The sequence below is a fragment of the Sphaerodactylus townsendi genome, linkage group LG03 (assembly GCF_021028975.2).
Source record: "Sphaerodactylus townsendi isolate TG3544 linkage group LG03, MPM_Stown_v2.3, whole genome shotgun sequence".
Taxonomy (NCBI): Eukaryota; Metazoa; Chordata; class Lepidosauria; order Squamata; family Sphaerodactylidae; genus Sphaerodactylus; species Sphaerodactylus townsendi.
In genome coordinates this window covers 42,835,652-42,846,631 of record NC_059427.1, presented here as the reverse complement: position 1 = coordinate 42,846,631, position 10,980 = coordinate 42,835,652, and the positions used below count along the sequence as shown (strand labels likewise).

Below are 10,980 nucleotides of genomic sequence, written 5' to 3'. Positions count from 1 at the left end.
TGTTCTCCAGTTTTACAAAGCAGCTTTACAAAGTCTCCGGCACAGAAAGTTCTTTCCTGAGATATGCTGCTAAGCCCCTTAAACTGGAGACAGAATCTGAGAATTTTGGCATACAAAGCAAATGCTCCACCGCAAAGCTGTGATCTGTTCCTGGTACCTGGCTGTCAGTATATCTCATCATCCCTTGAGGCTTTTCCTTTCTGCCATGTCATGTAAGGCACTGACAGTAGAATGATAACGGCATCACCAGATACTGTGAGCCTTTTGCTCTTTTATTGAGCTGGGAGAGTACTGCAGATAAGCTGCTTTGATGGCTGTGTTTTTGGACTGCATCTCCCAGTGTACTCCCATTAAGGTTGCCAACTGCCTGGAGAAAAAAAATGTCCTGCCCTTTAACAGAGGCATAACAGAATGGCATTTCTGAGTTGCTCTGGCCCACCCTGCTGGTAGCAGATCAGGAGGGCGGGCTGCCAAACCAGACCATTGTGCAAGGACATCTCCCTATAGCCTCTCAATGTGCATTCATTTCCTGATATCTCTCATGACAACCAGTAACCCCTCCAGGTGCCCCACAGCTGCCTTGATGGACATTGCCAGCTTTTCCATGCTCCAGTGACTCCTGGAGAAAGTATCCCTTCATTTGCACCAGGTCTCCAGCTACTCATGCTTGTTTGCTATCAACATGGGAGGAGGGATGTGCCAGCCGCAGGCCTCTTTCCCAAAGCTCCAGCAAGGGGCCTGAGTTTCCAACTCCATCACTGGTATGCTTCCCTTCCTATGCCACCCCAACCCCTCCCTCTGAACACATGGAATCTGCCTGCTGCACTGGTTCTTCCCCCCCACACACACACACACACACCAGGGACCCCATAATACCCAGCTTCTGGAGGACAACTGTCCTGGCCACTAAGGCTCATCTCAGAGAGGTCAATGCATGAAAATGGACCATGATATCAGCAATGAACAACAGGGTGAAGTGGTCTAGAGGGGAAGCAAAAAGCAGTGCCTGAGTTGTCAGAGCCAGCTGTTTCATGCAACCTCAAAGTCATAATATGTGTCCACAGTCACCTCACCTCTGCAGCCTGGGCACTTTGCTCCACTGCCCCATCACTGACCTCCATTTTCTTCTGGCTTGGTACAGTGAGATAAATGGGTTGGACACTGGCCACCAAGGCCTTGATGCAGCACCTCCGCTAGGCTGGATAGTGCACCCATGATAGTGCAGAGTACTCCTTCCTCCCTCAGAGTACTCCCCCAAGACTGGTTGCTGTATCACTGGGACACTGGCCAGTCTGGCAAGTGGCAACCCACACAGGTCCTCCTGTTGATGTTCTTGTTCTGAGAATCATCTGCAGGGGGAAAGGGCTGGTGAGAGTAAGTGATGCGGGGAGCAGGGTAGAAGCATCCTACCATCCAGGGATGAACTATTGCCTCTCACATCTGCCAGACAAAACCGTGATGCCACAGTCAGTCACCACCATGGGTGGTATCATCGTGTGTATGATGCCTCGGCTCTGAGCAGACTGCCCCCTACCACCTGCTTATATGGGATGTCCTGGTCATTAGGGCACACACATATTTCTCAGCTGGGCCAAAACAAATCATTCCAGTACTTCAGGTGGAAGTCTCTGTCTACGTTGTATGGCCTTGGACAGAGACCCACTTCATTTCCATATACCAGAAAGCACGAAAGCAAACTGTACTCAAACTGGTCCTGACATTAGCAACAGCCAGTGGCATGCCCCACCACCAACCCATGCAGCAGTGCCATCTATGCTCAGAGGAATGCAGAGGCAAGTATGGGACGGGTACCATGAGAACCATAGCACCTCATAACGTAGCCCACTTACCTTTATACTCACAATGGATCCCAGACAGCAGGGATATACCATGCTGGCATGTGACACAGTCCCTGGGGAAAAGGGGAGGTGAAAGGTAGTCTTGTGGGAGACTGGGTGTCGCAGCCCTTGGCCCATGTTTCCAATTGCCTCCCACTCCTGCAGGCACCAGCCAGACTGCCTGGGGTGGTACCCCAGACTGCTGAGATGGTGCCACTAGGAGTCTGTCTCATCCACCTCCCACCTGTGTTGTTAGTTTGGGTTGCACAGTATTGCTGGAGAAGGTGGCTTACTAGGTGATACAGTACATGAGAGACTGGACACTACAGCTCTCCAACAGCACTTGGCTGGATCACTTATGCCTGCACAGGGCAGCTATCCAAGTCCTGTGTGAGAGATTGGGCCAGCACTCCTGGGCCAGGCTTCTGACCCCCACATGATCCCTATCCTGCAGAAGGCGCCATCTCCATCTGATTCCTAGCCATCAGCTCTTTCCAAGAGGTTCATGACAGAGGACTCAGTTGTTATTGAGTTATTCCCTATACCCTCCAGGAACATATGCATTTTGCTATAGCGATCAAGCTGGAACCCACTGGGCCAGGTTTGCCTCTTTTGTGAGCTTTTTCAGAATCATGAGAGCCATGAATTGCACACAAATTTCCCTCATTGCACCCCAGGAGAAGTCACTGGTACACTGCAACCAACATTAGTTTCAACAATCTGAAAGTCCAAGCAACCTTCAATTACCAAGCATCTTCATGCACCCTGTAACCAAGTTACCAGATAGCATGCATGATGTCAAGGTCTTTGTGTATCTGGCATCAACTCCTGTTGGCCACATGGCCACAGAGCAAATGATGGCCACTGGATCAGTAGTCTGGGTAAGAGAGAGTACTGGATAAAACCCTGGGTATCAATGACTATCCTTCCTCCTATGTCAGGGGGCATGTCGGGGCAAGTCGGGGGTGTTTTGGGAGAGCGTGTGCGGGCAGTTAAATCCCCAGGCACAGTTCCCCTCCCTTTGTCACTGAGTAAGGGCTATTTGACAGTGGAATGCACCACCTCGGTGTGTGGTGGAGTCTCCTTCTTTGGAGGTTTTTAAAGAGAGGCTGGATGGCCATCTGTCAAGAGTGCTTTGATTATGTTTCCTTCTGAGGTAGGTCACTGGATGGTTCTTAGACATCTCCTTGCTGGATCAAAACTACACCCATGCCAAATTAACTGGCATCTTTCTGACTGCTGGAGGTCAGATGCTGCAGGACTATGAGGGCAGCCAGGAGCAGGCAGGGCAGCTTTGGGGTGCTGTGCCAGCATAACTTGAACTGATGCTGACAGATCTCCAAGATACACCAAAGTAATGGCTAGTCAACTTCCTTGGCACTCCCTTTCCCAGGACTGCACAGTTAATGGCCTACCATCCTTGAACAGCAAATAATCAATTTCCTGAAAATTTATTTTTAAAGCTTTTCCTCATTTCTATTTTGTATTTTAAAAAAAAACTTTTAAAAACTGATCAATGTTAATAGATAGTGTCTGCAAACGTATGAATTTTTCAAAGAACCATTTAAACCACTTTAAAGGTGTTCACTGGTTCAGTTTCATCCCAGTAGCTCTAGAAAGCTGAAATCCCTAATAAAACTATAGAAATAAATTTAATGGTAACCATAATTTTGGTCCACTCAAGTACTGCTCCAACAAATACTGTACCTCACCCATCACAGATGACAGCTCTACCCCCACCCCTGATTGCCATTCCTTCCGAAATGGCCAGCCTCTGGAATTTCTTATCATGCTCAAGTAATGCTGGGATCCATGTAGTTCTCTGCCATCAGATCATTGAGAAAGTGTATCTTGCGATAATTGTAAGCTACTGAAGAAGAACAATGTGCAGTGCTGTCCAAAGCAGAGTAGCACCTTCTAAGTCTGTTGAGATCAATGGGATTCAAAGGGCTAAACTCTGCTTGCATCATTGCAGTTGACCCTGTCTAGAGAGTACTTGGTGATCTGAATATGTTATTTGACCTTAGGGTTTGGAGAAGTTGTGTCTTCTTCACAAGTGAACAAATGAAGCTGCCTCATATTGATTTAGACCTCCTATCTGGCTCAGTGTTATCTGGCTCAGTGTTATCTATTGGCAGCAGTTTTTCATTCTCATGCAGTGGAAGATTTTTCCCCCCCCCTCCAAAAAAAATGCTTTCTCCTGGAGGCCTTTCAAATAGAGATTCCTAGGATTTAAGTTGCAATCTTCTCCATATAAAGAACAGACTTTATTACAGGGCTGCACTCCCTTTTCCAAGGATGTCCTTGCAAATATTCCTCCTCATTGTAGTTTCAATTTGGAATTACAACAGAGAAGGTTAAACAATAAATTAATCACAGCCTTTCTGGTCATAAAATCCGCCCATTATTTCCCATTAGACAATACAAAAATTGCTGACCCTGCTATGAATATGCTAACTGTAGTCCAACCAACATAAATCAACAAGGCCCAATTCAGAAAGAGATGGAAAGCAAATGCAAAGGAGAGGTGAGGCATGGGAGAGACTAGTCAGATGTGTCATGAGTTACCAAGCTGAGCAAGCATGGCAGTCGATGTCAGAAGTCTTCTCCAAATAGAGCCCATCAATAATAGCAGAAGGCAATTTCCATGTGAGAGGCATGCTGGGATTTCTGAAGACTTAACAAATTGGCAGTGCACTGAGCCAGGCAGTCATTGAATTATTGTATCATTCAAAATGTGAGCACCTGGAACTGTAATGCAAAGAATAAAAAAGGTGAAACGAAGGCAGTTGAAACCAATATGCATCAAACTGGAGCAAAGACTGAGCTTGAAAGCTTAATATATCCAATATGATCGTTTTTTGCAGCTGGGAGGCACGATATGCAAAAAGTTGTGATCCAGAAAAGATGGCCGTTGAGGCACAGACAAAAAAAAAACCTATATAAGAGAACATCCAGTAAAGTGAGACTCAAAAATGTCAGAAAACTGAAGGCGCCATAGGCCATGCAAAGCCTTGTAATTTCTTTAACACCAGAAGCAGAAATCAATTTAATAGCTTACTGCCCGTAAGCAGAGCTCTCTCTTTCTCTCTCATACAAACATACATTCTACTTCTCCCACTGTGTGTGTGGGTGGGGGTGTTCATTTGTTCTATGGTGTACTAATGGAAGCAAATGACTAGCTGTCCTGGTCAAAGAGAACTGCAGACACCTTTTAGAGAGGCAAAGAAAAGAGCTAAAAATGTTGGGATGATACAGAGATGCACAAGGCTTCATATTCACTACCAAGACTCTTCTGATCTATAAGTACTATAGGAGATGGCAGGTGTCAGTTTAAGACCTCACTATCAATGCTTTGAGGTTAAAGAGTTTTGTGCAGTCAGAATAAGAAATATTCTAAGTAAGAATATACAAACAGGGCAACTACTCTCCAACTCATAATTCAGAGAACAGGCATCACATGAATCAGGATCCAACTATATACGTGTGTTCTGTTACTACAGCTTGCCAACCCAGCTGCAATAAAGCGTGCCCATATCTTCTGTTTTAGTGCCAAGGCTGTGGCATTGTCTGCCTAGGGAAACTCAGCACTGATAATCTCCAATCGTTTCCAGAAGGCATGAAGTTCAACATTTCAAAAGCACATAGCTGGCACCCGTAGTTTATTTGTGCTAAATATGGAATCTTCTGATGGATGCAACTAATGGCCAGAATGACTTCATGGCATACACATTTTGAATTGAAAAGCCAACTTTTGTTCTGTTGATCGTTAAGCCAACTTTTGCCCTTTTAGTACATGGATTTATACTGAAAATCTATTGATCTTTTTTCAACTTCATCTCTCCCCATTCTTGGAATATTAGAACAGCATGCCCTGCTTGATCAGACCTGATGGTCCATCTAAACCAGGGGTAGGGAACCTGCGGCTCTCCAGATGTTCAGGAACTACAATTCCCATCAGCCTCTGTCAGCATGGCCAATTGGCCATGCTGGTAGGGGCTGATGGGAATTGTAGTTCCTGAACATCTGGAGAGCCGCAGGTTCCCTACCCCTGATCTAAACTAACATCTTGTTTCAGAGGCCAACCCAATGTCCCTGGAAGTTTACAAGCAAGGTTATAAACTCCATCTCTTGTTGCCCCCCAGCACTGATATGCAAAGCTTTATTGTCTCTGACCACAGAAGTTCTATTTAGTCATTCTTGCTAACAACTTTTGATGAAAATGTGTATGAAAGTGCCCTCAAGTTGCTTCTGACTTATGACAACATTATGAGTTAATGACCTTCATCATTGACAGTTTTGCTTAGGTCTTACAAACTGAGGCATGTGGCTTCCTTGATTGAGTCAGTCAGTCCATCTCATGTTGGATCTTCCTCTTCTCCTGCTGCCTTCAACTTTTCCTAGTATTGTTTTCTTTTTCAGAATCCACTTATTTGTCTTTTTGGCAGTCCACAGTATCCATAAAACCCTACTCCAAAATCACATTTCAAAGGAATACACTTTCTTATTGTCAGCTTTCTTCATTGTCCAACTGTCACACACATACATAGTAATGAAGATACTGCTGTATAAATTATCTTGATCTTGGTCACCAGCAACACAACCTTACACTTAAGGATCTTTTCTAGCTTCTTCATGGCTGCCTTAATTAGTCTCCATCTCCTTCAGATCTCTTGGTTGCAGTCTCCCTTTTGGTTGATGATGGACAAAGAGTGGCAAGCTGCAGTACTGTAGTCAAAGCTCTGCTCACAACCTGAGGCCCCTTTCGCACATGCAAAATAATGCGTTTTCAAACCACTTTCACAACTGTTTGCAAGTGGATTTTGCTATTCCGCACAGCTTCAAAGAGCACTGAAAGCAGTTTGAAAATGCATTATTCTGCATGTGCGGAATGAGCCTGAGTTTGATCCTGATAGATTCAAGAAACTGGCTCAAGTTTGACTCAGCCTTCCAGCCTTCTGATGTCAATAAAATCAGAAACCCCTTCTATCAAAACCCAGACAACTATACAATAATAATTCTATTTCCGAGGACTACACAGTCAAAGGTGTTGTCATCTCCTCAACAGCAGATGGTCAAATTCTTTGAAAACATTTGAATAAAAATCCCAAACAATGCTAAATCACAACCATTATCCAAATACAAGGGGACCTAAATGATCAGACAGAACAAGGAGGCCAGAATAATTCCAGATAAATGCTGATGAAAAGGGTTTGACATCACATGAATTCTGAAGTACTTCATTTTTTCTTCTATTGATTAATTCTTTCAGTCCTTTCAGGGAACCACAAAATAGTCCAGTGAGTTTAAGTTTAGATGTTTGCACAAATGAACCTACACATGATTTACTATCCACTGAACAACAACAAAAAGTAAAATAGAACCAATGGACTTGAATCAACAGTTTTTTTCTGCTATGCCAAAAAAAAGTATCTTCTGTTAATAGCATAACCTGAAAACTTTGATTCAAATAAATATTTCTGCAAAGATTTGATATTGAACACAGTGTATAACAGACTTCTCTCTGTGATACACCTCTGAAGATGCCAGCCACAGATGCAGGCAAAATGTTAGGAACAAGATCTATCAGACCACGGCCACACATCCCGGAAAACCCACAACAACCAAACCCTGCATTGTCCCAAGATATCACCTTCTTACCATTGACAGAGGTTTCCTTTTTCCTATAACTAGAGCACGAAAAGCCATAGTTCTTTGCACTTGGACCTCCTCCTTGCTTGCAATATGATTCTCTGTGGGAAACGTTGGCTGTTTCTCTCTGTCTCCCTCGGAACTTTTCACCTCCGTAATAGTAATTATCACCTTTCCAGTACCATAACCAATTCCTGCTATTGCTTAGCTGTTTATTTCTTAGGTCTCTGAAATCTGTGTGCATGTGTATTTTTTAATTATTTTGATCCCTTAATAACATTTATTTTGCCTCCGTTTTGGTTTTGAGTGATTTTCTTGGAGAACCGATCTCCTACCCACTTCTTGCATAACTGGACTGCCTCTAATTCCCCTACTATTCCAAGATGCAAACCTGACCAATTTGGGTAATACTGAGGCCACTGAAGTCAAGGGGTTTGAGTGGTGTAACTCTGCTAAGGTTCAATCATTCATATTATTTGTAGCCCACCTTTTTAACTAAGACTCAAGATGGCTTTCACAGTATAAGTCAATATGATCAACAAGATCAGACATCCAATTAATCTTCTCTATTGAAACCTTAAAGAAGTCTGTGCAAATCCAAAAATGGCATCATCCGGGAATGTTTCCACGTGGCAGAGCTGTAGGAGCCATAGGAGGCCTGAGACAGTTGCAATTCAGTTCAAAAACAGCCTGGCAATTCTAATAGAAATCCTCATGTTCAAAGAACCTTCCTACATCAGGTGTATTAAACTCAATGATAACAAGGAGCCTGGCAAATTTGATGACTCCTTGATCAGACACCAGGTGAAATACCTGGGCTTGATGGAACACCTGTGGGTCAGGCGAGCTGGCTTTGCTTATTGTTGGAAGTACAAGCACTTTATGCAAAGATACAGATGTCTGCTCCCAGAGACCTAGCCTCACTGGCGGGGCTCAGCAGCCAGGGGGGAGGAGAAGTTGGTCCAACTTCTCAGATGCAAGCCTGATGAGTATAAAATGGGAAAGACCAAAATATTCATTCGTTTCCTGAGAACACTGTTTGCCACTAAAGATGCCTTTGAGCACAGAAAACACATGCTAATTTCCAGAGCGCAAGCTAAATACAAAGGCTATGTGGGGAAGCATGAGTATCAGAGGAAGAGACAAGCTGCCATCAAGCTGGAGGCTTGCTGGAGGGGAGTTCTGGCATGCAAAGAAGCCCAAAGGAGGGTGTGGGTAGCTCATACCATCCAGAAGTACATAAAAAGCTTTATAAACTGGAACCAACCCCTGAACCCTGAAAACATAGACTACATGAAGCTAGCTCAGTGCACCTACATTACAAAGCTCAGGGGCCATCTTCTGAAGACAGTCTTGGACCAAACCTGGCTTCAGCCACCTGCGCTCTTGCAAGAAACTTCTGACCTTCTGAAGAAGCTCTGCAGAAGGACCCTCGTGTGGAAATATTGCCACAGCATCACAGAGGAGAGGAAAGCACAAATGCAGCAGCAGGCAGTGGCATATCTACCTAAGGACATAGGGGTACTTCCTGCTGCCTCCAAGCACCCTCAACCCCACCCTGGACTCCCCATTCTTTCCTTCCCCCCCTGCCAGCTGGGCTCCAAGCCAGCAGCCTGCAGTCTCCTCTGACCACCCCTCCAGGCAGGCCAGAAGAGACTGCAGTCCCGGTCGGCGACCAGCTTTTATAAGTCCCACCCCTTCCTGCTCCCCAAGCCCCACCCCCTGGCCTCAGTGTTTATAAAAGCAGGTCTCCGAGGCCGGGAGTGCAGTCTCTTCTGGCCTGCCCGGAGGGGAGGTCAGAAGAGACTGCAGGCTGCCAGCTGGGAGCCCAGCCAGCAGGGGGAGACTGAGGGGGGGAGGTGGGCACCCTAGACCAGTGGTGGTGTACCTATGGCACTCCAGATGTTCATGGACTACAATTCCCATCAGCCCTCACCAGCATGGCCAATTGGCCATGCTGGCGAGGGCTGAGGGGAATTGTAGTCCATGAACATTCGGAGTGCCATAGATTCACCACCACGGCCCTAGACCTTGTCCATGTCCATGGTGACATGGGCGGGGTTGAGGGCAGTGGGGTGGAACCTGGGGCATCAGGGGGTGGAGCTGGGGTGGAGGGGCAGAGCCTGGGGAAGGCATCCTGGAGACAATTTGTCGCCGGGCGCCATTTACCGCCGGTACGCCTCTGGCAGAAGGTGCTTGCGAGCAACATTTTCCATGGGAAGAAAGAGGGCTATGCCAATAGTGAGGCTGAGCCATTGGTTGACACCAGGATAAAGGAGGAAGAGTTACACCCCAAAGTCTTGTCTCTGATCCGCCATGAGACAATTAAGTATGTGGCCCCTGTGGTGAAGTTTGACCAAAAAGGCTACAAACCTTAAGATCGGCTGCTTGTCCTGACCAGAGTTTCCTTTTACTTGGTGGAGGCCGCCAAGATCAAGGAGAAGGTGGACCACCCAACAATCAAAGGTCTTTCCATCAGCAGCCTGTGATGGAATCTTAGTTGTCCATGTTTCAGAAGAATGTAAGGGAGATTTAATTCTGCAGTGTGAAAAGCTATTTGAAACAGCCATTAAACTCTGCATGATGGCTAACAAGGATGACTTTGCCATCGCCCAGTAAAGCCTCAGGTACACTTTAGGACCTGGAAAAGAATCCACCATCATTTCCACAACTGCACATGAATCTCGGATCTTCAAGGCCAAAAGTGGGCTACTGTGGTATCACCCAAACCCTGATGGAACACGAGTTCAAGTTTTGCTCATTACCACGACTGCTCAGAACAGAAAGCTATCTGTGTGGAGGAGAGCCGCGTCCTGGAGAGTTCTGATGCCATAGGACTGCCACAGATGCGCTTAATGCATTAAAAGTTGAGCTTAAAACAGCAGATCACCATAACTGCAAAAATTAACTTAAATCAGAATAAAGGCTTTCCTAATTATGTGCTGATAGCATTCAGCTTGAATTTAGGAGAAAAGGTACTTGTTTTCATGTTGTCAGATATCTATTGCTGGCTGTCATCCTGACAGAAGGCTACTGAAACAAGCGTTTCAGTTTGCTGCTGGTATATTCTGCACAGGCACCAAACATGGGTAGTATGTTTAACTAACTAACATTAACTAAAAAGCAACTAATCTTATAATTCACAGCAAGATTATCTCTGACTTTGTTCTGGAAGGATAGGTTGAATTTTGAATAGGAAAATTAAAATAAATTCTCTTTTGAATTTAATTACTGATCAAAGGATTTCTATAGACATATAAGACTTTAGATAATGAAAATCCCACACACTCTTCTGTCTTTACAGAAGTGTGAAAAACTGAAACCTGTTGAAAATTGCACTTGTTGAACTTGTTGCAAATTAAAAATAAAGTTAGAATAGGTTATTAAAATAAAACTGAGCCTGGAAGAGGAGAGGCAGCCTATGAAATCCATTAAATTGAATTGCAATAAATGCCCTTTTAGAAACATCTGCTGGCATCATAGCAGAACC

The 10,980-nt window shown here is 45.0% G+C and overlaps 1 pseudogene; it reads left to right on the top strand.

Annotated features, from left to right (window-relative positions):
* The first annotated feature begins 2,626 nt into the window (after nt 1-2,626).
* On the top strand, nt 2,627-10,325 carry LOC125427772 (annotated as a pseudogene).
* The last annotated feature ends 655 nt before the right edge of the window (nt 10,326-10,980 follow it).